Source organism: Hyperolius riggenbachi, chromosome 10, assembly GCF_040937935.1.
Source record: "Hyperolius riggenbachi isolate aHypRig1 chromosome 10, aHypRig1.pri, whole genome shotgun sequence".
In the NCBI taxonomy this organism is placed as follows: Eukaryota; Metazoa; Chordata; class Amphibia; order Anura; family Hyperoliidae; genus Hyperolius; species Hyperolius riggenbachi.
In genome coordinates this window covers 198558103-198583539 of record NC_090655.1, presented here as the reverse complement: position 1 = coordinate 198583539, position 25437 = coordinate 198558103, and the positions used below count along the sequence as shown (strand labels likewise).

The 25437-nt window shown below is 41.5% G+C and overlaps 20 non-coding genes across 20 annotated transcripts; all 20 read left to right on the top strand.

Moving 5' to 3' along the window:
- Window positions 1-754: 754 nt before the first annotated feature.
- TRNAG-CCC (transfer RNA glycine (anticodon CCC)) lies at window positions 755-825 on the top strand. The gene has a single exon. It is a non-coding gene; the product is annotated as a tRNA-Gly (tRNA).
- An 819-nt stretch (window positions 826-1644) lies between these two features.
- On the top strand, window positions 1645-1715 carry TRNAG-CCC (transfer RNA glycine (anticodon CCC)). Its single transcript has one exon. It is a non-coding gene; the product is annotated as a tRNA-Gly (tRNA).
- An 819-nt stretch (window positions 1716-2534) lies between these two features.
- On the top strand, window positions 2535-2605 carry TRNAG-CCC (transfer RNA glycine (anticodon CCC)). Its single transcript has one exon. It is a non-coding gene; the product is annotated as a tRNA-Gly (tRNA).
- Window positions 2606-3423: 818 nt separating this feature from the next.
- Window positions 3424-3494, top strand: TRNAG-CCC (transfer RNA glycine (anticodon CCC)). The gene has a single exon. It is a non-coding gene; the product is annotated as a tRNA-Gly (tRNA).
- An 819-nt stretch (window positions 3495-4313) lies between these two features.
- On the top strand, window positions 4314-4384 carry TRNAG-CCC (transfer RNA glycine (anticodon CCC)). Its single transcript has one exon. It is a non-coding gene; the product is annotated as a tRNA-Gly (tRNA).
- Window positions 4385-5203: 819 nt separating this feature from the next.
- Window positions 5204-5274, top strand: TRNAG-ACC (transfer RNA glycine (anticodon ACC)). Its single transcript has one exon. It is a non-coding gene; the product is annotated as a tRNA-Gly (tRNA).
- Window positions 5275-6091: 817 nt separating this feature from the next.
- TRNAG-CCC (transfer RNA glycine (anticodon CCC)) lies at window positions 6092-6162 on the top strand. Its single transcript has one exon. It is a non-coding gene; the product is annotated as a tRNA-Gly (tRNA).
- Window positions 6163-6981: 819 nt separating this feature from the next.
- On the top strand, window positions 6982-7052 carry TRNAG-CCC (transfer RNA glycine (anticodon CCC)). Its single transcript has one exon. It is a non-coding gene; the product is annotated as a tRNA-Gly (tRNA).
- Window positions 7053-7871: 819 nt separating this feature from the next.
- Window positions 7872-7942, top strand: TRNAG-CCC (transfer RNA glycine (anticodon CCC)). Its single transcript has one exon. It is a non-coding gene; the product is annotated as a tRNA-Gly (tRNA).
- Window positions 7943-10542: 2600 nt separating this feature from the next.
- TRNAG-CCC (transfer RNA glycine (anticodon CCC)) lies at window positions 10543-10613 on the top strand. The gene has a single exon. It is a non-coding gene; the product is annotated as a tRNA-Gly (tRNA).
- An 819-nt stretch (window positions 10614-11432) lies between these two features.
- Window positions 11433-11503, top strand: TRNAG-CCC (transfer RNA glycine (anticodon CCC)). Its single transcript has one exon. It is a non-coding gene; the product is annotated as a tRNA-Gly (tRNA).
- A 1708-nt stretch (window positions 11504-13211) lies between these two features.
- Window positions 13212-13282, top strand: TRNAG-CCC (transfer RNA glycine (anticodon CCC)). The gene has a single exon. It is a non-coding gene; the product is annotated as a tRNA-Gly (tRNA).
- Window positions 13283-14106: 824 nt separating this feature from the next.
- On the top strand, window positions 14107-14177 carry TRNAG-CCC (transfer RNA glycine (anticodon CCC)). Its single transcript has one exon. It is a non-coding gene; the product is annotated as a tRNA-Gly (tRNA).
- Window positions 14178-14996: 819 nt separating this feature from the next.
- On the top strand, window positions 14997-15067 carry TRNAG-CCC (transfer RNA glycine (anticodon CCC)). The gene has a single exon. It is a non-coding gene; the product is annotated as a tRNA-Gly (tRNA).
- Window positions 15068-15886: 819 nt separating this feature from the next.
- TRNAG-CCC (transfer RNA glycine (anticodon CCC)) lies at window positions 15887-15957 on the top strand. The gene has a single exon. It is a non-coding gene; the product is annotated as a tRNA-Gly (tRNA).
- A 619-nt stretch (window positions 15958-16576) lies between these two features.
- TRNAG-CCC (transfer RNA glycine (anticodon CCC)) lies at window positions 16577-16647 on the top strand. The gene has a single exon. It is a non-coding gene; the product is annotated as a tRNA-Gly (tRNA).
- Window positions 16648-17466: 819 nt separating this feature from the next.
- On the top strand, window positions 17467-17537 carry TRNAG-CCC (transfer RNA glycine (anticodon CCC)). The gene has a single exon. It is a non-coding gene; the product is annotated as a tRNA-Gly (tRNA).
- Window positions 17538-18156: 619 nt separating this feature from the next.
- On the top strand, window positions 18157-18227 carry TRNAG-CCC (transfer RNA glycine (anticodon CCC)). Its single transcript has one exon. It is a non-coding gene; the product is annotated as a tRNA-Gly (tRNA).
- An 819-nt stretch (window positions 18228-19046) lies between these two features.
- Window positions 19047-19117, top strand: TRNAG-CCC (transfer RNA glycine (anticodon CCC)). The gene has a single exon. It is a non-coding gene; the product is annotated as a tRNA-Gly (tRNA).
- An 818-nt stretch (window positions 19118-19935) lies between these two features.
- On the top strand, window positions 19936-20006 carry TRNAG-ACC (transfer RNA glycine (anticodon ACC)). The gene has a single exon. It is a non-coding gene; the product is annotated as a tRNA-Gly (tRNA).
- Window positions 20007-25437: the final 5431 nt, after the last annotated feature.

Below are 25437 nucleotides of genomic sequence, written 5' to 3'. Positions count from 1 at the left end.
TCCAAAGTCTTATCTCTTGCAGGTGTAGCTATCATGTGCCACACTTTCCCGAACCTAAAGCAAAAGCTTATGCAGGTTGAACGATTTTTTCCTTCTAAACAATGCACGGTGCCTGCCTGTCCTGCTAATCCTCTGCCTTCCAATACTTCTAGCTATAGACCCTGATCAAACATGCAGATCAGATTTTCTGACTACAGTTGGACTAGATTAGCCACATGTTTCAGGTGCGGGACTCAGAAACTACTGGTGCTAAAAAGATCAGCTTGATGTAAGATAACCTAGATTATTTTTTGTAAAAAATCAATATGTTAGCCTCCGTATCTCTCTCAATTTAGGTTTCCATTAAACCAAACAGAGCCAGGAGCTTCTATGTGACATCTACAATGAATGTACACAGCAAACTACTGTTTTTCTTACTGCACAATTTTCTAAATGAGCTGGATAGGCTACATTTATGTAAGGCTCTTACAAATAGCTTGATCTGTAGAGATAGCTACCTAGAGCGATTCAACATGGTGAAAATGTTAGCAGCTAAAGTGTAGCAATTGTGAAAATTAAATTAAAATAAGCTTGCATTGCCTTTCCTTTAAGTGATATACTCCAAAAGACGTCTTCAGAAAGTTTTTTGAGAATTGCACCTTGGCCAGCATGCTTAGAAAGATTGGTAGAAAAACAGTGCATTTTTGCTTGATGATGATGAAAGATGTCGGAAAGCAGTGGCTGAAGATTGAGCCATAAGATAAAATGCCCACAAGCGCTAGTAGTGTAGGGGTATCATGCAAAATTCCCATTCTTGTGACCCGGGTTCGAGTCCCGGCTAGCGCAGGATAGCACTTTTATACGTCTTCAGTCAAAAGAAGCAAGGAAATGCATTTCCACTTGATAACATTTCCAAAGTCTTATCTCTTGCAGGTGTAGCTATCATGTGCCACACTTTCCCGAACCTAAAGCAAAAGCTTATGCAGGTTGAACGATTTTTTCCTTCTAAACAATGCACGGTTCCTGCCTGTCCTGCTAATCCTCTGCCTTCCAATACTTTTAGCCAAAGACCCTGATCAAACATGCAGATCAGATTTTCTGACTACAGTTGGACTAGATTAGCCACATGTTTCAGGTGCGGGACTCAGAAACTACTGGTGCTAAAAAGATCAGCTGGATGTAAGATAACCTACATTATTTTTTGTAAAAAATCAATATGTTAGCCTCCGTATCCCTCTCAATTTAGGTTTCCATTAAACCAAACAGAGCCAGGAGCTTCTATGTGACATCTACACTGAATGTACACAGCAAACTACTGTTTTTCTTACTGCACAATTTTCTAAATGAGCTGGATAGGCTACATTTATGTAAGGCTCTTACAAATAGCTTGATCTGTAGCGATAGCTACCTAGAGCGATTCAACGTGGTGAAAATGTTAGCAGCTAAAGTGTAGCAATTGTGAAAATTAAATTAAAATAAGCTTGCATTGCCTTTCCTTTAAGTGATATACTCCAAAAGATGTCTTCAGAAAGTTTTTTGAGAATTTCACCTTGGCCAGCATGCTTAGAAAGATTGGTAGAAAAACAGTGCATTTTTGCTTGATGATGATGAAAGATGTCGGAAAGCAGTGGCTGAGGCTTGAGCCATAAGATAAAATGCCCATAAGCGCTAGTAGTGTAGGGGTATCATGCAAGATTCCCATTCTTGCGACCCGGGTTCGAGTCCCGGCTAGCGCAGGATAGCACTTTTATACGTCTTCAGTCAAAAGAAGCAAGGAAATGCATTTCCACTTGATAACATTTCCAAAGTCTTATCTCTTGCAGGTGTAGCTATCATGTGCCACACTTTCCCGAACCTAAAGCAAAAGCTTATGCAGGTTGAACGATTTTTTCCTTCTAAACAATGCACGGTGCCTGCCTGTCCTGCTAATCCTCTGCCTTCCAATACTTTTAGCCATAGACCCTGATCAAACATGCAGATCAGATTTTCTGACTACAGTTGGACTAGATTAGCCACATGTTCCAGGTGCGGGACTCAGAAACTACTGGTGCTAAAAAGATCAGCTGGATGTAAGATAACCTACATTATTTTTTGTAAAAAATCAATATGTTAGCCTCCGTATCCCTCTCAATTTAGGTTTCCATTAAACCAAACAGAGCCAGGAGCTTCTATGTGACATCTACACTGAATGTACACAGCAAACTACTGTTTTTCTTACTGCACAATTTTCTAAATGAGCTGGATAGGCTACATTTATGTAAGGCTCTTACAAATAGCTTGATCTGTAGAGATAGCTACCTAGAGCGATTCAACGTGGTGAAAATGTTAGCAGCTAAAGTGTAGCAATTGTGAAAATTAAATTAAAATAAGCTTGCATTGCCTTTCCTTTAAGTGATATACTCCAAAAGATGTCTTCAGAAAGTTTTTTGAGAATTTCACCTTGGCCAGCATGCTTAGAAAGATTGGTAGAAAAACAGTGCATTTTTGCTTGATGATGATGAAAGATGTCGGAAAGCAGTGGCTGAGGCTTGAGCCATAAGATAAAATGCCCATAAGCGCTAGTAGTGTAGGGGTATCATGCAAGATTCCCATTCTTGCGACCCGGGTTCGAGTCCCGGCTAGCGCAGCATAGCACTTTTATACGTCTTCAGTCAAAAGAAGCAAGGAAATGCATGTCCACTTGATAACAGTTCCAAAGTCTTATCTCTTGCAGGTGTAGCTATCATGTGCCACACTTTCCCGAACCTAAAGCAAAAGCTTATGCAGGTTGAACGATTTTTTCCTTCTAAACAATGCACGGTGCCTGCCTGTCCTGCTAATCCTCTGCCTTCCAATACTTCTAGCTATAGACCCTGATCAAACATGCAGATCAGATTTTCTGGCTACAGTTGGACTAGATTAGCCACATGTTTCAGGTGCGGGACTCAGAAACTACTGGTGCTAAAAAGATCAGCTTGATGTAAGATAACCTAGATTATTTTTTGTAAAAAATCAATATGTTAGCCTCCGTATCCCTCTCAATTTAGGTTTCCATTAAACCAAACAGAGCCAGGAGCTTCTATGTGACATCTACAATGAATGTACACAGCAAACTACTGTTTTTCTTACTGCACAATTTTCTAAATGAGCTGGATAGGCTACATTTATGTAAGGCTCTTACAAATAGCTTGATCTGTAGAGATAGCTACCTAGAGCGATTCAACATGGTGAAAATGTTAGCAGCTAAAGTGTAGCAATTGTGAAAATTAAATTAAAAGAAGCTTGCATTGCCTTTCCTTTAAGTGATATACTCCAAAAGACGTCTTCAGAAAGTTTTTTGAGAATTGCACCTTGGCCAGCATGCTTAGAAAGATTGGAAGAAAAACAGTGCATTTTTGCTTGATGATGATGAAAGATGTCGGAAAGCAGTGGCTGAGGCTTGAGCCATAAGACAAATGCTCACAAGCGCTAGTAGTGTAGGGGTATCATGCAAGATTCCCATTCTTGCAACCCGGGTTCAAGTCCCGGCTAGCGCAGAATAGCACTTTTATACGTCTTCAGTCAAAAGAAGCAAGGAAATGCATTTCCACTTGATAACATTTCCAAAGTCTTATCTCTTGCAGGTGTAGCTATCATGTGCCACACTTTCCCGAACCTAAAGCAAAAGCTTATGCAGGTTGAACGATTTTTTCCTTCTAAACAATGCACGGTGCCTGCCTGTCCTGCTAATCCTCTGCCTTCCAATACTTTTAGCCATAGACCCTGATCAAACATGCAGATCAGATTTTCTGACTACAGTTGGACTAGATTAGCCACATGTTTCAGGTGCAGGACTCAGAGACTACTGGTGCTAAAAAGATCAGCTGGATGTAAGATAACCTACATTATTTTTTGTAAAAAATCAATATGTTAGCCTCCGTATCCCTCTCAATTTAGGTTTCCATTAAACCAAACAGAGCCAGGAGCTTCTATATGACATCTACACTGAATGTACACAGCAAACTACTGTTTTTCTTACTGCACAATTTTCTAAATGAGCTGGATAGGCTACATTTATGTAAGGCTCTTACAAATAGCTTGATCTGTAGAGATAGCTACCTAGAGCGATTCAACGTGGTGAAAATGTTAGCAGCTAAAGTGTAGCAATTGTGAAAATTAAATTAAAATAAGCTTGCATTGCTTTTCCTTTAAGTGATATACTCCAAAAGATGTCTTCAGAAAGTTTTTTGAGAATTTCACCTTGGCCAGCATGCTTAGAAAGATTGGTAGAAAAACAGTGCATTTTTGCTTGATGATGATGAAAGATGTCGGAAAGCAGTGGCTGAGGATTGAGCCATAAGATAAAATGCCCACAAGCGCTAGTAGTGTAGGGGTATCATGCAAAATTCCCATTCTTGTGACCCGGGTTCGAGTCCCGGCTAGCGCAGGATAGCACTTTTATACGTCTTCAGTCAAAAGAAGCAAGGAAATGCATTTCCACTTGATAACATTTCCAAAGTCTTATCTCTTGCAGGTGTAGCTATCATGTGCCACACTTTCCCGAACCTAAAGCAAAAGCTTATGCAGGTTGAACGATTTTTTCCTTCTAAACAATGCACGGTTCCTGCCTGTCCTGCTAATCCTCTGCCTTCCAATACTTTTAGCCAAAGACCCTGATCAAACATGCAGATCAGATTTTCTGACTACAGTTGGACTAGATTAGCCACATGTTTCAGGTGCGGGACTCAGAAACTACTGGTGCTAAAAAGATCAGCTGGATGTAAGATAACCTACATTAATTTTTGTAAAAAATTAATATGTTAGCCTCCGTATCCCTCTCAATTTAGGTTTCCATTAAACCAAACAGAGCCAGGAGCTTCTATGTGACATCTACACTGAATGTACACAGCAAACTACTGTTTTTCTTACTGCACAATTTTCTAAATGAGCTGGATAGGCTACATTTATGTAAGGCTCTTACAAATAGCTTGATCTGTAGAGATAGCTACCTAGAGCGATTCAACATGGTGAAAATGTTAGCAGCTAAAGTGTAGCAATTGTGAAAATTAAATTAAAATAAGCTTGCATTGCCTTTCCTTTAAGTGATATACTCCAAAAGACGTCTTCAGAAAGTTTTTTGAGAATTGCACCTTGGCCAGCATGCTTAGAAAGATTGGTAGAAAAACAGTGCATTTTTGCTTGATGATGATGAAAGATGTCGGAAAGCAGTGGCTGAGGCTTGAGCCATAAGATAAAAGGCCCACAAGCGCTAGTAGTGTAGGGGTATCATGCAAGATTACCATTCTTGCAACCCGGGTTCAAGTCCTGGCTAGCGCAGAATAGCACTTTTATACGTCTTCAGTCAAAAGAAGCAAGGAAATGCATTTCCACTTGATAACATTTCCAAAGTCTTATCTCTTGCAGGTGTAGCTATCATGTGCCACACTTTCCCGAACCTAAAGCAAAAGCTTATGCAGGTTGAACGATTTTTTTCCTTCTAAACAATGCACGGTGCCTGCCTGTCCTGCTAATCCTCTGCCTTCCAATACTTTTAGCCATAGACCCTGATCAAACATGCAGATCAGATTTTCTGACTACAGTTGGACTAGATTAGCCACATGTTTCAGGTGCGGGACTCAGAAACTACTGGTGCTAAAAAGATCAGCTGGATGTAAGATAACCTACATTATTTTTTGTAAAAAATCAATATGTTAGCCTCCGTATCCCTCTCAATTTAGGTTTCCATTAAACCAAACAGAGCCAGGAGCTTCTATGTGACATCTACACTGAATGTACACAGCAAACTGTTTTTCTTACTGCACAATTTTCTAAATGAGCTGGATAGGCTACATTTATGTAAGGCTCTTACAAATAGCTTGATCTGTAGAGATAGCTACCTAGAGCGATTCAACATGGTGAAAATGTTAGCAGCTAAAGTGTAGCAATTGTGAAAATTAAATTAAAATAAGCTTGCATTGCCTTTCCTTTAAGTGATATACTCCAAAAGATGTCTTCAGAAAGTTTTTTGAGAATTTCACCTTGGCCAGCATGCTTAGACAGATTGGTAGAAAAACAGTGCATTTTTGCTTGATGATGATGAAAAATGTCAGAAAGCAGTGGCTGAGGCTTGAGCCATAAGATAAAATGCCCACAAGCGCTAGTAGTGTAGGGGTATCATGCAAGATTCCCATTCTTGCGACCCGGGTTCGAGTCCCGGCTAGTGCAGAACAGCCCTTTTATACGTCTTCAGTCAAAAAAAGCAAGGAAATGCAATTCCACTTGATAACATTTCCAAAGTCTTATCTCTTGCAGGTGTAGCTATCATGTGCCACACTTTCCCGAACCTAGAGAAAAAGCTTGAGCAGGTTGAACTATTTTTTCCTTCTAAACAATGCACGGTGCCTGCCTGTCCTGCTAATCCTCTGCCTTCCAATACTTTTAGCCATAGACCCTGATCAAACATGCAGATCAGATTTTCTGACTACAGTTGGACTAGATTAGCCACATGTTTCAGGTGCGGGACTCAGAAACTACTGGTGCTAAAAAGATCAGCTGGATGTAAGATAACCTACATTATTTTTTGTAAAAAATCAATATGTTAGCCTCCGTATCCCTCTCAATTTAGGTTTCCATTAAACCAAACAGAGCCAGGAGCTTCTATGTGACATCTACACTGAATGTACACAGCAAACTACTGTTTTTCTTACTGCACAATTTTCTAAATGAGCTGGATAGGCTACATTTATGTAAGGCTCTTACAAATAGCTTGATCTGTAGAGATAGCTACCTAGAGCGATTCAACGTGGTGAAAATGTTAGCAGCTAAAGTGTAGCAATTGTGAAAATTAAATTAAAATAAGCTTGCATTGCCTTTCCTTTAAGTGATATACTCCAAAAGATGTCTTCAGAAAGTTTTTTGAGAATTTCACCTTGGCCAGCATGCTTAGACAGATTGGTAGAAAAACAGTGCATTTTTGCTTGATGATGATGAAAATTGTCAGAAAGCAGTGGCTGAGGCTTGAGCCATAAGATAAAATGCTCACAAGCGCTAGTAGTGTAGGGGTATCATGCAAGATTCCCATTCTTGCGACCCGGGTTCATGTCCCGGCTAGCGCAGAATAGCACTTTTATACGTCTTCAGTCAAAAGAAGCAAGGAAATGCATTTCCACTTGATAACATTTCCAAAGTCTTATCTCTTGCAGGTGTAGCTATCATGTGCCACACTTTCCCGAACCTAGAGCAAAAGCTTATGCAGGTTGAACTATTTTTTCCTTCTAAACAATGCACGGTGCCTGCCTGTCCTGCTAATCCTCTGCCTTCTAATACTTTTAGCCATAGACCCTGATCAAACATGCAGATCAGATTTTCTGACTACAGTTGTACTAGATTAGCCACATGTTTCAGGTGCGGGACTCAGAAACTACTGGTGCTAAAAAGGTCAGCTGGATGTAAGATAACCTACATTATTTTTTGTAAAAAATCAATATGTTAGCCTCCGTATCCCTCTCAATTTAGGTTTCCATTAAACCAAACAGAGCCAGGAGCTTCTATGTGACATCTACACTGAATGTACACAGCAAACTACTGTTTTTCTTACTGCACAATTTTCTAAATGAGCTGGATAGGCTACATTTATGTAAGGCTCTTACAAATAGCTTGATCTGTAGAGATAGCTACCTAGAGCGATTCAACATGGTGAAAATGTTAGCAGCTAAAGTGTAGCAATTGTGAAAATTAAATTAAAATAAGCTTGCATTGCCTTTCCTTTAAGTGATATACTCCAAAAGATGTCTTCAGAAAGTTTTTTGAGAATTTCACCTTGGCCAGCATGCTTAGACAGATTGGTAGAAAAACAGTGCATTTTTGCTTGATGATGATGAAAATTGTCAGAAAGCAGTGGCTGAGGCTTGAGCCATAAGATAAAATGCCCACAAGCGCTAGTAGTGTAGGGGTATCATGCAAGATTCCCATTCTTGCGACCCGGGTTCAAGTCCCGGCTAGCGCAGAATAGTACTTTTATACGTCTTCAGTCAAAAGAAGCAAGGAAATGCATTTCCACTTGATAACATTTCCAAAGTCTTATCTCTTGCAGGTGTAGCTATCATGTGCCACACTTTCCCAAACCTAGAGCAAAAGCTTATGCAGGTTGAACTATTTTTTCCTTCTAAACAATGCACGGTGCCTGCCTGTCCTGCTAATCCTCTGCCTTCTAATACTTTTAGCCATAGACCCTGATCAAACATGCAGATCAGATTTTCTGACTACAGTTGGACTAGATTAGCCACATGTTTCAGGTGCGGGACTCAGAAACTACTGGTGCTAAAAAGGTCAGCTGGATGTAAGATAACCTACATTATTTTTTGTAAAAAATCAATATGTTAGCCTCCGTATCCCTCTCAATTTAGGTTTCCATTAAACCAAACAGAGCCAGGAGCTTCTATGTGACATCTACACTGAATGTACACAGCAAACTACTGTTTTTCTTACTGCACAATTTTCTAAATGAGCTGGATAGGCTACATTTATGTAAGGCTCTTTCAAATAGCTTGATCTGTAGAGATAGCTACCTAGAGCGATTCAACGTGGTGAAAATGTTAGCAGCTAAAGTGTAGCAATTGTGAAAATTAAATTAAAATAAGCTTGCATTGCCTTTCCTTTAAGTGATATACTCCAAAAGATGTCTTCAGAAAGTTTTTTGAGAATTTCACCTTGGCCAGCATGCTTAGAAAGATTGGTAGAAAAACAGTGCATTTTTGCTTGATGGTGATGAAAGATGTCAGAAAGCAGTGGCTGAGGCTTGAGCCATAAGATAAAAAGCCCACAATTGCTAGTAGTGTAGGGGTATCATGCAAGATTCCTATTCTTGCGACCCGGGTTCAAGTCCCGGCTAGCGCAGGATAGCACTTTTATACGTCTTCAGTCAAAAGAAGCAAGGAAATGCATTTCCACTTGATAACATTTCCAAAGTCTTATCTCTTGCAGGTGTAGCTATCATGTGCCACACTTTCCCGAACCTAGAGCAAAAGCTTATGCAGGTTGAACGATTTTTTCCTTCTAAACAATGCACGGTGCCTGCCTGTCCTGCTAATCCTCTGCCTTCCAATACTTTTAGCCATAGACCCTGATCAAACATGCAGATCAGATTTTCTGACTACAGTTGGACTAGATTAGCCACATGTTTCAGGTGCGGGACTCAGAAACTACTGGTGCTAAAAAGATCAGCTGGATGTAAGATAACCTACATTATTTTTTGTAAAAAATCAATATGTTAGCCTCCGTATCCCTCTCAATTTAGGTTTCCATTAAAGCAAACAGAGCCAGGAGCTTCTATGTGACATCTACACTGAATGTACACAGCAAACTACTGTTTTTCTTACTGCACAATGTTCTAAATGAGCTGGATAGGCTACATTTATGTAAGGCTCTTACAAATAGCTTGATCTGTAGAGATAGCTACCTAGAGCGATTCAACATGGTGAAAATGTTAGCAGCTAAAGTGTAGCAATTGTGAAAATTAAATTAAAATAAGCTTGCATTGCCTTTCCTTTAAGTGATATACTCCAAAAGATGTCTTCAGAAAGTTTTTTTGAGAATTGCACCTTGGCCAGCATGCTTAGAAAAATTGGTAGAAAAACAGTGCATTTTTGCTTGATGATGATGAAAGATGTCGGAAAGCAGTGGCTGAGCCTTGAGCCGTAAGATAAAATGCCCACATGTGCTAGTAGTGTAGGGGTATCATGCGAGATTTCTATTCTTGCGACCCGGGTTCGTGTCCCGGCTAGCGCAGGATAGCACTTTTATACGTCTTCAGTCAAAAGAAGCAAGTAAATGCATTTCCACTTGATAACATTTCCAAAGTCTTATCTCTTGCAGGTGTAGCTATCATGTGCCACACTTTCCCGAACCTAAAGCAAAAGCTTATGCAGGTTGAACTATTTTTTCCTTCTAAACAATGCACGGTGCCTGCCTGTCCTGCTAATCCTCTGCCTTCCAATACTTTTAGCCATAGACCCTGATCAAACATGCAGATCAGATTTTCTGACTACAGTTGGACTAGATTAGCCATATGTTTTAGGTGCGGGACTCAGAAACTACTGGTGCTAAAAAGGTCAGCTGGATGTAAGATAACCTACATTATTTTTTGTAAAAAATCAATATGTTAGCCTCCGTATCCCTCTCAATTTAGGTTTCCATTAAACCAAACAGAGCCAGGAGCTTCTATGTGACATCTACACTGAATGTACACAGCAAACTACTGTTTTTCTTACTGCACAATTTTCTAAATGAGCTGGATAGGCTACATTTATGTAAGGCTCTTACAAATAGCTTGATCTGTAGAGATAGCTACCTAGAGCGATTCAACGTGGTGAAAATGTTAGCAGCTAAAGTGTAGCAATTGTGAAAATTAAATTAAAATAAGCTTGCATTGCCTTTCCTTTAAGTGATATACTCCAAAAGATGTCTTCAGAAAGTTTTTTGAGAATTTCACCTTGGCCAGCATGCTTAGACAGATTGGTAGAAAAACAGTGCATTTTTGCTTGATGATGATGAAAATTGTCAGAAAGCAGTGGCTGAGGCTTGAGCCATAAGATAAAATGCTCACAAGCGCTAGTAGTGTAGGGGTATCATGCAAGATTCCCATTCTTGCGACCCGGGTTCATGTCCCGGCTAGCGCAGAATAGCACTTTTATACGTCTTCAGTCAAAAGAAGCAAGGAAATGCATTTCCACTTGATAACATTTCCAAAGTCTTATCTCTTGCAGGTGTAGCTATCATGTGCCACACTTTCCCGAACCTAGAGCAAAAGCTTATGCAGGTTGAACTATTTTTTCCTTCTAAACAATGCACGGTGCCTGCCTGTCCTGCTAATCCTCTGCCTTCTAATACTTTTAGCCATAGACCCTGATCAAACATGCAGATCAGATTTTCTGACTACAGTTGTACTAGATTAGCCACATGTTTCAGGTGCGGGACTCAGAAACTACTGGTGCTAAAAAGGTCAGCTGGATGTAAGATAACCTACATTATTTTTTGTAAAAAATCAATATGTTAGCCTCCGTATCCCTCTCAATTTAGGTTTCCATTAAACCAAACAGAGCCAGGAGCTTCTATGTGACATCTACACTGAATGTACACAGCAAACTACTGTTTTTCTTACTGCACAATTTTCTAAATGAGCTGGATAGGCTACATTTATGTAAGGCTCTTACAAATAGCTTGATCTGTAGAGATAGCTACCTAGAGCGATTCAACATGGTGAAAATGTTAGCAGCTAAAGTGTAGCAATTGTGAAAATTAAATTAAAATAAGCTTGCATTGCCTTTCCTTTAAGTGATATACTCCAAAAGATGTCTTCAGAAAGTTTTTTGAGAATTTCACCTTGGCCAGCATGCTTAGACAGATTGGTAGAAAAACAGTGCATTTTTGCTTGATGATGATGAAAATTGTCAGAAAGCAGTGGCTGAGGCTTGAGCCATAAGATAAAATGCTCACAAGCGCTAGTAGTGTAGGGGTATCATGCAAGATTCCCATTCTTGCGACCCGGGTTCATGTCCCGGCTAGCGCAGAATAGCACTTTTATACGTCTTCAGTCAAAAGAAGCAAGGAAATGCATTTCCACTTGATAACATTTCCAAAGTCTTATCTCTTGCAGGTGTAGCTATCATGTGCCACACTTTCCCGAACCTAGAGCAAAAGCTTATGCAGGTTGAACTATTTTTTCCTTCTAAACAATGCACGGTGCCTGCCTGTCCTGCTAATCCTCTGCCTTCTAATACTTTTAGCCATAGACCCTGATCAAACATGCAGATCAGATTTTCTGACTACAGTTGTACTAGATTAGCCACATGTTTCAGGTGCGGGACTCAGAAACTACTGGTGCTAAAAAGGTCAGCTGGATGTAAGATAACCTACATTATTTTTTGTAAAAAATCAATATGTTAGCCTCCGTATCCCTCTCAATTTAGGTTTCCATTAAACCAAACAGAGCCAGGAGCTTCTATGTGACATCTACACTGAATGTACACAGCAAACTACTGTTTTTCTTACTGCACAATTTTCTAAATGAGCTGGATAGGCTACATTTATGTAAGGCTCTTACAAATAGCTTGATCTGTAGAGATAGCTACCTAGAGCGATTCAACGTGGTGAAAATGTTAGCAGCTAAAGTGTAGCAATTGTGAAAATTAAATTAAAATAAGCTTGCATTGCCTTTCCTTTAAGTGATATACTCCAAAAGATGTCTTCAGAAAGTTTTTTGAGAATTGCACCTTGGCCAGCATGCTTAGAAAGATTGGTAGAAAAACAGTGCATTTTTGCTTGAGAATGATGAAAGATGTCGGAAAGCAGTGGCTGAGGCTTGAGCCATAAGATAAACAGCCCACAAGCGCTAGTAGTGTAGGGGTATCATGCAAGAGTCCCATTCTTGCGAACTGGGTTCAAGTCCCGGCTAGCGCAGAATAGTACTTTTATACGTCTTCAGTCAAAAGAAGCAAGGAAATGCATTTCCACTTGATAACATTTCCAAAGTCTTATCTCTTGCAGGTGTAGCTATCATGTGCCACACTTTCCCGAACCTAAAGCAAAAGCTTATGCAGGTTGAATGATTTTTTCCTTCTAAACAATGCACGGTGCCTGCCTGTCCTGCTAATCCTCTGCCTTCCAATACTTTTAGCCATAGACCCTGATCAAACATGCAGATCAGATTTTCTGACTACAGTTGGACTAGATTAGCCACATGTTCCAGGTGCGGGACTCAGAAACTACTGGTGCTAAAAAGATCAGCTGGATGTAAGATAACCTACATTATTTTTTGTAAAAAATCAATATGTTAGCCTCCGTATCCCTCTCAATTTAGGTTTCCATTAAACCAAACAGAGCCAGGAGCTTCTATGTGACATCTACACTGAATGTACACAGCAAACTACTGTTTTTCTTACTGCACAATTTTCTAAATGAGCTGGATAGGCTACATTTATGTAAGGCTCTTACAAATAGCTTGATCTGTAGAGATAGCTACCTAGAGCGATTCAACGTGGTGAAAATGTTAGCAGCTAAAGTGTAGCAATTGTGAAAATTAAATTAAAATAAGCTTGCATTGCCTTTCCTTTAAGTGATATACTCCAAAAGATGTCTTCAGAAAGTTTTTTGAGAATTGCACCTTGGCCAGCATGCTTAGAAAGATTGGTAGAAAAACAGTGCATTTTTGCTTGATGATGATGAAAGATGTCGGAAAGCAGTGGCTGAGGCTTGAGCCATAAGACAAATGCTCACAAGCGCTAGTAGTGTAGGGGTATCATGCAAGATTCCCATTCTTGCAACCCGGGTTCGAGTCCCGGCTAGCGCAGAATAGCACTTTTATACGTCTTCAGTCAAAAGAAGCAAGGAAATGCATTTCCACTTGATAACATTTCCAAAGTCTTATCTCTTGCAGGTGTAGCTATCATGTGCCACACTTTCCCGAACCTAAAGCAAAAGCTTATGCAGGTTGAACGATTTTTTCCTTCTAAACAATGCACGGTGCCTGCCTGTCCTGCTAATCCTCTGCCTTCCAATACTTTTAGCCATAGACCCTGATCAAACATGCAGATCAGATTTTCTGACTACAGTTGGACTAGATTAGCCACATGTTTCAGGTGCAGGACTCAGAGACTACTGGTGCTAAAAAGATCAGCTGGATGTAAGATAACCTACATTATTTTTTGTAAAAAATCAATATGTTAGCCTCCGTATCCCTCTCAATTTAGGTTTCCATTAAACCAAACAGAGCCAGGAGCTTCTATATGACATCTACATTGAATGTACACAGCAAACTACTGTTTTTCTTACTGCACAATTTTCTAAATGAGCTGGAATGGATAGGCTACATTTATGTAAGGCTCTTACAAATAGCTTGATCTGTAGAGATAGCTACCTAGAGCGATTCAACGTGGTGAAAATGTTAGCAGCTAAAGTGTAGCAATTGTGAAAATTAAATTAAAATAAGCTTGCATTGCTTTTCCTTTAAGTGATATACTCCAAAAGATGTCTTCAGAAAGTTTTTTGAGAATTTCACCTTGGCCAGCATGCTTAGAAAGATTGGTAGAAAAACAGTGCATTTTTGCTTGATGATGATGAAAGATGTCGGAAAGCAGTGGCTGAGGCTTGAGCCATAAGATAAAATGCCCATAAGCGCTAGTAGTGTAGGGGTATCATGCAAGATTCCCATTCTTGCGACCCGGGTTCGAGTCCCGGCTAGCGCAGGATAGCACTTTTATACGTCTTCAGTCAAAAGAAGCAAGGAAATGCATTTCCACTTGATAACATTTCCAAAGTCTTATCTCTTGCAGGTGTAGCTATCATGTGCCACACTTTCCCGAACCTAAAGCAAAAGCTTATGCAGGTTGAACGATTTTTTCCTTCTAAACAATGCACGGTTCCTGCCTGTCCTGCTAATCCTCTGCCTTCCAATACTTTTAGCCAAAGACCCTGATCAAACATGCAGATCAGATTTTCTGACTACAGTTGGACTAGATTAGCCACATGTTTCAGGTGCAGGACTCAGAGACTACTGGTGCTAAAAAGATCAGCTGGATGTAAGATAACCTACATTATTTTTTGTAAAAAATCAATATGTTAGCCTCCGTATCCCTCTCAATTTAGGTTTCCATTAAACCAAACAGAGCCAGGAGCTTCTATATGACATCTACACTGAATGTACACAGCAAACTACTGTTTTTCTTACTGCACAATTTTCTAAATGAGCTGGATAGGCTACATTTATGTAAGGCTCTTACAAATAGCTTGATCTGTAGAGATAGCTACCTAGAGCGATTCAACGTGGTGAAAATGTTAGCAGCTAAAGTGTAGCAATTGTGAAAATTAAATTAAAATAAGCTTGCATTGCTTTTCCTTTAAGTGATATACTCCAAAAGATGTCTTCAGAAAGTTTTTTGAGAATTTCACCTTGGCCAGCATGCTTAGAAAGATTGGTAGAAAAACAGTGCATTTTTGCTTGATGATGATGAAAGATGTCGGAAAGCAGTGGCTGAGGCTTGAGCCATAAGATAAAATGCCCATAAGCGCTAGTAGTGTAGGGGTATCATGCAAGATTCCCATTCTTGCGACCCGGGTTCGAGTCCCGGCTAGCGCAGGATAGCACTTTTATACGTCTTCAGTCAAAAGAAGCAAGGAAATGCATTTCCACTTGATAACATTTCCAAAGTCTTATCTCTTGCAGGTGTAGCTATCATGTGCCACACTTTCCCGAACCTAAAGCAAAAGCTTATGCAGGTTGAATGATTTTTTCCTTCTAAACAATGCACGGTGCCTGCCTGTCCTGCTAATCCTCTGCCTTCCAATACTTTTAGCCATAGACCCTGATCAAACATGCAGATCAGATTTTCTGACTACAGTTGGACTAGATTAGCCACATGTTTCAGGTGCGGGACTCAGAAACTACTGGTGCTAAAAAGATCAGCTGGATGGAAGATAACCTACATTATTTTTTGTAAAAAATTAATATGTTAGCCTCCGTATCCCTCTCAATTTAGGTTTCCATTAAACCAAACAGAGCCAGGAGCTTCTATGTGACATCTACACTGAATGTACACAGCAAACTACTGTTTTTCTTACTGCACAATTTTCTAAATGAGCTGGATAGGCTACATTTATGTAAGGCTCTTACAAATAGCTTGATCTGTAGAGATAGCTACCTAGAGCGATTCAACGTGGTGAAAATGTTAGCAGCTAAAGTGTAGCAATTGTGAAAATTAAATTAAAATAAGCTTGCATTGCCTTTCCTTTAAGTGATATACTCCAAAAGATGTCTTCAGAAAGTTTTTTGAGAATTTCACCTTGGCCAGCATGCTTAGAAAGTTTGGTAGAAAAACAGTGCATTTTTGCTTGATGATGATGAAAGATGTCGGAAAGCAGTGGCTGAGGCTTGAGCCATAAGATAAAATGCCCATAAGCGCTAGTAGTGTAGGGGTATCATGCAAGATTCCCAGTGTTGCGACCCGGGTTCGAGTCCCGGCTAGCGCAGGATAGCACTTTTATACGTCTTCAGTCAAAAGAAGCAAGGAAATGCATTTCCACTTGATAACATTTCCAAAGTCTTATCTCTTGCAGGTGTAGCTATCATGTGCCACACTTTCCCGAACCTAAAGCAAAAGCTTATGCAGGTTGAACGATTTTTTCCTTCTAAACAATGCACGGTGCCTGCCTGTCCTGCTAATCCTCTGCCTTCCAATACTTCTAGCCATAGACCCTGATCAAACATGCAGATCAGATTTTCTGACTACAGTTGGACTAGATTAGCCACATGTTTCAGGTGCGGGACTCAGAAACTACTGGTGCTAAAAAGATCAGCTTGATGTAAGATAACCTAGATTATTTTTTGTAAAAAATCAATATGTTAGCCTCCGTATCCCTCTCAATTTAGGTTTCCATTAAACCAAACAGAGCCAGGAGCTTCTATGTGACATCTACACTGAATGTACACAGCAAACTACTGTTTTTCTTACTGCACAATTTTCTAAATGAGCTGGATAGGCTACATTTATGTAAGGCTCTTACAAATAGCTTGATTTTTGCTTGATGATGATGAAAGATGTCGGAAAGCAGTGGCTGAGGCTTGAGCCATAAGACAAAATGCTCACAAGCGCTAGTAGTGTAGGGGTATCATGCAAGATTCCCATTCTTGCAACCCGGGTTCGAGTCCCGGCTAGCGCAGGATAGCACTTTTATACGTCTTCAGTCAAAAGAAGCAAGGAAATGCATTTCCACTTGATAACATTTCCAAAGTCTTATCTCTTGCAGGTGTAGCTATCATGTGCCACACTTTCCCGAACCTAAAGCAAAAGCTTATGCAGGTTGAACAATTTTTTCCTTCTAAACAATGCACGGTGCCTGCCTGTCCTGCTAATCCTCTGCCTTCCAATACTTTTAGCCATAGACCCTGATCAAACATGCAGATCAGATTTTCTGACTACAGTTGGACTAGATTAGCCACATGTTCCAGGTGCGGGACTCAGAAACTACTGGTGCTAAAAAGATCAGCTGGATGTAAGATAACCTACATTATTTTTTGTAAAAAATCAATATGTTAGCCTCCGTATCCCTCTCAATTTAGGTTTCCATTAAACCAAACAGAGCCAGGAGCTTCTATGTGACATCTACACTGAATGTACACAGCAAACTACTGTTTTTCTTACTGCACAATTTTCTAAATGAGCTGGATAGGCTACATTTATGTAAGGCTCTTACAAATAGCTTGATCTGTAGAGATAGCTACCTAGAGCGATTCAACGTGGTGAAAATGTTAGCAGCTAAAGTGTAGCAATTGTGAAAATTAAATTAAAATAAGCTTGCATTGCCTTTCCTTTAAGTGATATACTCCAAAAGATGTCTTCAGAAAGTTTTTTGAGAATTTCACCTTGGCCAGCATGCTTAGAAAGATTGGTAGAAAAACAGTGCATTTTTGCTTGATGATGATGAAAGATGTCGGAAAGCAGTGGCTGAGGCTTGAGCCATAAGATAAAATGCCCATAAGCGCTAGTAGTGTAGGGGTATCATGCAAGATTCCCATTCTTGCGACCCGGGTTCGAGTCCCGGCTAGCGCAGGATAGCACTTTTATACGTCTTCAGTCAAAAGAAGCAAGGAAATGCATTTCCACTTGATAACATTTCCAAAGTCTTATCTCTTGCAGGTGTAGCTATCATGTGCCACACTTTCCCGAACCTAAAGCAAAAGCTTATGCAGGTTGAACTATTTTTTCCTTCTAAACAATGCACGGTGCCTGCCTGTCCTGCTAATCCTCTGCCTTCCAATACTTCTAGCCATAGACCCTGATCAAACATGCAGATCAGATTTTCTGACTACAGTTGGACTAGATTAGCCACATGTTTCAGGTGCGGGACTCAGAAACTACTGGTGCTAAAAAGATCAGCTGGATGTAAGATAACCTAGATTATTTTTTGTAAAAAATCAATATGTTAGCCTCCGTATCCCTCTCAATTTAGGTTTCCATTAAACCAAACAGAGCCAGGAGCTTCTATGTGACATCTACACTGAATGTACACAGCAAACTACTGTTTTTCTTACTGCACAATTTTCTAAATGAGCTGGATAGGCTACATTTATGTAAGGCTCTTACAAATAGCTTGATTTTTGCTTGATGATGATGAAAGATGTCGGAAAGCAGTGGCTGAGGCTTGAGCCATAAGACAAAATGCTCACAAGCGCTAGTAGTGTAGGGGTATCATGCAAGATTCCCATTCTTGCAACCCGGGTTCGAGTCCCGGCTAGCGCAGGATAGCACTTTTATACGTCTTCAGTCAAAAGAAGCAAGGAAATGCATTTCCACTTGATAACATTTCCAAAGTCTTATCTCTTGCAGGTGTAGCTATCATGTGCCACACTTTCCCGAACCTAAAGCAAAAGCTTATGCAGGTTGAACAATTTTTTCCTTCTAAACAATGCACGGTGCCTGCCTGTCCTGCTAATCCTCTGCCTTCCAATACTTTTAGCCATAGACCCTGATCAAACATGCAGATCAGATTTTCTGACTACAGTTGGACTAGATTAGCCACATGTTCCAGGTGCGGGACTCAGAAACTACTGGGGCTAAAAAGATCAGCTGGATGTAAGATAACCTACATTATTTTTTGTAAAAAATCAATATGTTAGCCTCCGCATCCCTCTCAATTTAGGTTTCCATTAAACCAAACAGAGCCAGGAGCTTCTATGTGACATCTACACTGAATGTACACAGCAAACTACTGTTTTTCTTACTGCACAATTTTCTAAATGAGCTGGATAGGCTACATTTATGTAAGGCTCTTACAAATAGCTTGATCTGTAGCGATAGCTACCTAGAGCGATTCAACGTGGTGAAAATGTTAGCAGCTAAAGTGTAGCAATTGTGAAAATTAAATTAAAATAAGCTTGCATTGCCTTTCCTTTAAGTGATATACTCCAAAAGATGTCTTCAGAAAGTTTTTTGAGAATTTCACCTTGGCCAGCATGCTTAGAAAGATTGGTAGAAAAACAGTGCATTTTTGCTTGATGATGATGAAAGATGTCGGAAAGCAGTGGCTGAGGCTTGAGCCATAAGATAAAATGCCCATAAGCGCTAGTAGTGTAGGGGTATCATGCAAGATTCCCATTCTTGCGACCCGGGTTCGAGTCCCGGCTAGCGCAGGATAGCACTTTTATACGTCTTCAGTCAAAAGAAGCAAGGAAATGCATTTCCACTTGATAACATTTCCAAAGTCTTATCTCTTGCAGGTGTAGCTATCATGTGCCACACTTTCCCGAACCTAAAGCAAAAGCTTATGCAGGTTGAATGATTTTTTCCTTCTAAACAATGCACGGTGCCTGCCTGTCCTGCTAATCCTCTGCCTTCCAATACTTTTAGCCATAGACCCTGATCAAACATGCAGATCAGATTTTCTGACTACAGTTGGACTAGATTAGCCACATGTTTCAGGTGCGGGACTCAGAAACTACTGGTGCTAAAAAGATCAGCTGGATGGAAGATAACCTACATTATTTTTTGTAAAAAATTAATATGTTAGCCTCCGTATCCCTCTCAATTTAGGTTTCCATTAAACCAAACAGAGCCAGGAGCTTCTATGTGACATCTACACTGAATGTACACAGCAAACTACTGTTTTTCTTACTGCACAATTTTCTAAATGAGCTGGATAGGCTACATTTATGTAAGGCTCTTACAAATAGCTTGATCTGTAGAGATAGCTACCGAGAGCGATTCCACATGGTGAAAATGTTAGCAGCTAAAGTGTAGCAATTGTGAAAATTAAATTAAAATAAGCTTGCATTGCCTTTCCTTTAAGTGATATACTCCAAAAGACGTCTTCAGAAAGTTTTTTGAGAATTGCACCTTGGCCAGCATGCTTAGAAAGATTGGTAGAAAAACAGTGCATTTTTGCTTGATGATGATGAAAGATGTCGGAAAGCAGTGGCTGAGGCTTGAGCCATAAGACAAATGCTTACAAGCGCTAGTAGTGTAGGGGTATCATGCAAGATTACCATTCTTGCGACCTGGGTTCGAGTCCCGGCTAGCGCAGGATAGCACTTTTATACGTCTTCAGTCAAAAGAAGCAAGGAAATGCATTTCCAAAGTCTTATCTCTTGCAGGTGTAGCTATCATGTGCCACACTTTCCCGAACCTAAAGCAAAAGCTTATGCAGGTTGAACGATTTTTTCCTTCTAAACAATGCACGGTGCCTGCCTGTCCTGCTAATCCTCTGCCTTCCAATACTTTTAGCCATAGACCCTGATCAAACATGCAGATCAGATTTTCTGACTACAGTTGGACTAGATTAGCCACATGTTCCAGGTGCGGGACTCAGAAACTACTGGTGCTAAAAAGATCAGCTGGATGTAAGATAACCTACATTATTTTTTGTAAAAAATCAATATGTTAGCCTCCGTATCCCTCTCAATTTAGGTTTCCATTAAACCAAACAGAGCCAGGAGCTTCTATGTGACATCTACACTGAATGTACACAGCAAACTTGTCAGGGAGAGACTCACCTCTTCAGCGGCGGCCAGTATGGACGCCGCTCGCAGCGCTGACGTCACCGGATCCCCGAACTTCCGGTCGGCATCAGCTGGCGGCGCCGGCGGCCGTCACAGCCACAGGTCATCATTGCAGGGCCGGGCAACGCGCTCACGCACGGAGCGTCAGGCCCTTTATGCCCTGAGGAGAAGGTTGCCTTGATCCGCCCTGTGGAGGCACGCTCCGCCCCTTGCTGACATCATCCGGGGGGTGGGGGTTCCTGGAGGAACAATCTGCATTTAAGCAGCAGACTGTCAGTACTCCTTGTCCGCTGTAGCGATCACACTCTGTGCTAGCTCTCGGATCCACAGTATACTTATATATTGGTTACGCCAATATATAGGTACTGGAAGAAATATACCATTGTATTTACCTGTGTCTTTGATCTTTTGCCTGTCCTTGACTCTGAGTTTGCCTAATCCTTCTGTACTGCTGCCTATCTGATTTCCCGTTGCCTACCTTGCTGTGCCCTCGTTTACTCTCTTGCCTACCGTCTCTGTACCTCGTATCTCTGATCTCTGTTGCCGAACCCCGGCTAGCCTTCTAGTCTCCGACTCCGCCTCCTGATTCTGTACCTCGTATTTCTGATTACCTGTTGCCGATCCTTGCTTGTAGACCATCCCCGCCAGTGGGCCCTTGCCGCTGGACGGTAGTCTGTGTTCTGTGGGCCCTCGCCACAGAACAATACGCTATTATTGTTTGCACCAATCATTACACCCCATTTTGGGTGGACAGAGGTTAGCGTATATATCGGATTATCGGTGAGACTGCAGATCACTTATAATCAGGTATATCTGTATTTCTGGCGATACTGCAGATCTCCAGAGATCAGTCACTCTCTGTCCTCTCTAGTTGTTACGGAACGTGACAGTACAGCGGACCACTTAATATGGAAGCCCTGGTCCAGCAGGTCAATACTCTGACTACAGTCGTTGCTCAATTGGACCAGACCATTAAAAACCAGCAGGTCCAGATCAACCGACTAACAGAGACTGTGCAAAACTTGCAGGCACCAGGTGTTCCCGCTCCCATAGCACCTGTCGAACCTAAGATGCCGTTACCGATACCATTTTCAGGGGAACGTTCCGATTTCCGAAATTTTCGGGATCGCTGTCAGTCTTATTTTTTGATGCGTCCTATCTCATCTGGTTCAGAATTACAAAGGGTCACGCTTATAAAGACCCTCTTACAGGGCAACTCACAGACCTGGGCCTACAGCTTACCCTTAGGTCATGAGGCCCTTACCTCTGTTGAGAACTTTTTTAATGCCATGGCGGTGGTATATGATGATCCAGATATAGCCGCCACAGCTGAAATGAAACTCAAGAGACTCAGACAAGGTCAGAACTCTGTTGAGACTTATGCGGCAGAGTTCCGCAAGTGGTCGTTCTCCACCAGGTGGGAGGCACAGTCTCTTTTAGATAGGTTTCTGACGGGGTTAGCTGACTCTATATCTGAATTAATGTTAAGTCACCCTGAACCCAGAACTCTGGATGAAGCCATAAGCCTTGCTATTAAAATTGATCGAAGGGTACGTTTTCATAAGTCATCTAGACAACGACCCATTATGCGACTTCAAACTCCCATAAGTCTTCCCAGCTCTCCTTCCACTGATGAGCCCATGCAGTTGGGTCATTCTAAACTATCTGAGACAGAAAAGTTAAGAAGAAGAAAGGAGGGTCTATGTCTTTATTGTGGGGAGAAAGGTCATATCGCATCTGTTTGTACCAGGAAGGCGGAAAACTTCTCCGCCTAGGGTTAGTCGGAGGTACTACCCTGGGCGAGAATTCGATACCTCCCAGAGATAAAGTGTTATTACCTATTTCCATTTCCTGGAATAAACAGGTCAGTTTACTGCAGGCTTTTATTGATACAGGCGCTGCAGCCAATTTTATGGACTCTAGTCTAGCTTTAAAGATGGGCATACCAGTCATCCCGTTAGAAAAACATATCATAGTCACGGCCATTGATGATTCGCCATTACAGGATAGTTTGCCGGTCTCCGTCACACCTGAGTTGACATGTACTGTGGGGATCTTACATTGTGAGAGGTTACGATTTTATCTAATCAGAATGCCTTCTTGTCCTATTATTTTGGGCCTACCATGGCTACGTCTGCATTCCCCACAAATAGATTGGGCCTCCGGGCAATTATTATCCTGGTCACCATACTGTCAGAAGCACTGTATTTCCCAAATACCTCTCCGTGCCACTCAGTTAGTTCTTCAGGGACTCCCTCAGCCATATGTATCTTATGCCGACGTGTTCTGTCCACGATCTGCTGATTCACTGCCACCTCACAGACCGTATGACTGCCCGATTGAACTCAGACCTGGAACCATGCCTCCCAGGGGTCACCTTTACAATCTCACTGGTCCCGAGAAAGTGGCCATGAGGGAATACATCCAGGAGAACTTGGAGAAAGGGTTCATTAGACCCTCTAAGTCACCCGCTGGGGCAGGGTTTTTCTTTGTAAAGAAAAAAGATGGTGGCCTGCGGCCTTGTATTGACTACAGAGCTCTTAACGCCATTACAATTAAAAATCGTTATCCGCTCCCCCTGATCGATGATCTTTTTAATCAGGTCACAGGTGCCCAGATATTTACCAAGTTAGATCTCAGGGGAGCTTACAATTTGGTCAGAATTAGGCAGGGGGACGAGTGGAAGACAGCGTTCAACACTCAGGACGGGCATTACGAATATACGGTCATGCCTTTTGGTCTGTGTAATGCTCCCGCTGTCTTCCAGGAGCTGGTCAATGACATTTTCAGGGACGTTGTGGGGAGGTTCGTGGTCGTCTATCTAGATGACATCCTGGTCTTTTCTCATGATATCAAGGAACATCGGTCACAAGTTCAGTATGTTTTGCTCAAATTACGTGAGAATTCATTATATGCTAAATTAGAAAAATGTTTATTTGAGGTCACAGAGGTTCCATTTTTAGGTTATATAATCTCAAGTTCCGGGTTATCTATGGATAACAGCAAGGTCACGGCGGTTTTGAACTGGCCTCAGCCAGTTGGACTGAAGGCCCTACAACGATTTTTGGGGTTTTCTAATTATTACAGAAAATTCATAAAGGGGTATTCCGCCTTGATAGCCCCTCTTACTGACATGACCAAGAAAGGGGCTAACACCGTCAATTGGTCTTCCGAGGCCATTTCCGCTTTTCAAAACCTTAAGACAGCGTTCTGTTCCGCCCCCATTTTGCATCACGTGGATTCTTCCAGACCATTTATTGTGGAAGTAGACGCATCTGAGATTGGGGTTGGGGCAGTCTTGTCACAATACACCGGGTCACAGGGAAGACTCCATCCCTGCGCTTTTTTTTCGAAAAAATTTTCCGAAGCAGAGAAAAATTATGATATTGGCAATAGGGAATTGCTTGCTGTGAAGTTGGCATTTGAAGAGTGGCGACACTGGCTTGAGGGGGCAGAACATGTGATCACAGTTTATACAGATCATAAGAATTTGGAGTATCTGAAGGGGGCCAAGAGATTGAATCCCAGACAAGCACGGTGGTCTTTATTTTTTTCCCGGTTTGACTTCATTATCACATTCAGACCGGGAAGTAAAAATGTCAAAGCAGATGCCCTCTCCCGATGTTTTGACATAGAGTCGGTATTGCCCTCTGAACCAGATCCAATTTTATCTGAGAAAGTGGTGTTGGCTTGTGTAGATTCGAGGGAGGATCTTGCCTCTGTTCTTCTTCCTCATCAACCAGACAGTCCGACGGGGAAGCCACCTGATCTGATGTTTGTTCCGTTACAGTTTAGGTTACAGGTGTTGCAGTTGTTCCATTCATCCAGACTGGCAGGTCATCCTGGAATTGACAGAACCAGAGAATTGTTATCCAGGAGTGTCTGGTGGCCCAACTGGAGGAGGGATGTCGAGGAATTTGTTGCCTCTTGTGCAGTATGTTCACGGAGCAAACCCTCACATATATCCCCAGTAGGTACCCTCCAACCCCTGCCCATACCCTCTGAACCCTGGACTCACATATCCATGGATTTTGTGGGGGAATTGCCTTCTTCAGATGGTAACACGGTGATTTGGGTCATTATTGACCGATTTTCTAAAATGGCTCATTTTGTGCCATTGAGAAAATTTCCCTCCACCAAGGAACTGGCTGAGCTATTCGTAGTCCATGTCCTTCGCCTTCATGGGGTCCCGGAGAATATAGTGTCTGACAGGGGGGTGCAGTTTATCTCGGAATTTTGGAAAGAATTTTGCAGAGTACTAGGAATTACGCTTTCATTTTCATCTGGTTATCACCCTCAGACCAATGGTCAGACAGAGAGGGTGAACCAGTCACTGGAACAGTATCTCCGGTGTTATGTGGCAGATAACCAAACAGAATGGGTACAATACTTACCATACGCCGAATTTGCCCATAACAATCTCCGGAACTCTTCCTCAGGGTTTTCACCCTTTCAGATTGTTAATGGGAGATCTCCCAGGTTTTCCCCCTTTCCTGTTAGTTCTTCTCCTTTTCCTGCCCTAGAAAACTGGCAGGAGACACTAAAATCCCGATGGAAGGAAGTAAATGCCAATTTAAAGAAATCGGTTTCACTCCAGAAAGTACAGGCTGACCGAAAGCGTTCACCTGAGTGGGAGTTCTCTCCCGGGGATCTTGTATGGATTTCCACTCGGCATATCGCCTTACGGCAACCTTCAGCTAAGCTTGGGCCTAAATTTGTGGGTCCATATCCAGTAGCTAAAAGAATCAATAAAGTTTCTTATCAGATAACGTTGCCTCAATCTATGCGTGGGGTGAGAACATTTCATGTGTCATTACTAAAACCTGCGGTGCATGTGGACCCTGGTCCTCCTCCTGTGTTAGTGGATGGTGAGCCTGAGTATGAGGTCGAGAGAATACTGGATTCTCGATTTCTTAGGAGGTCTCTCCAGTATCTGGTTCATTTGAGGGGATACG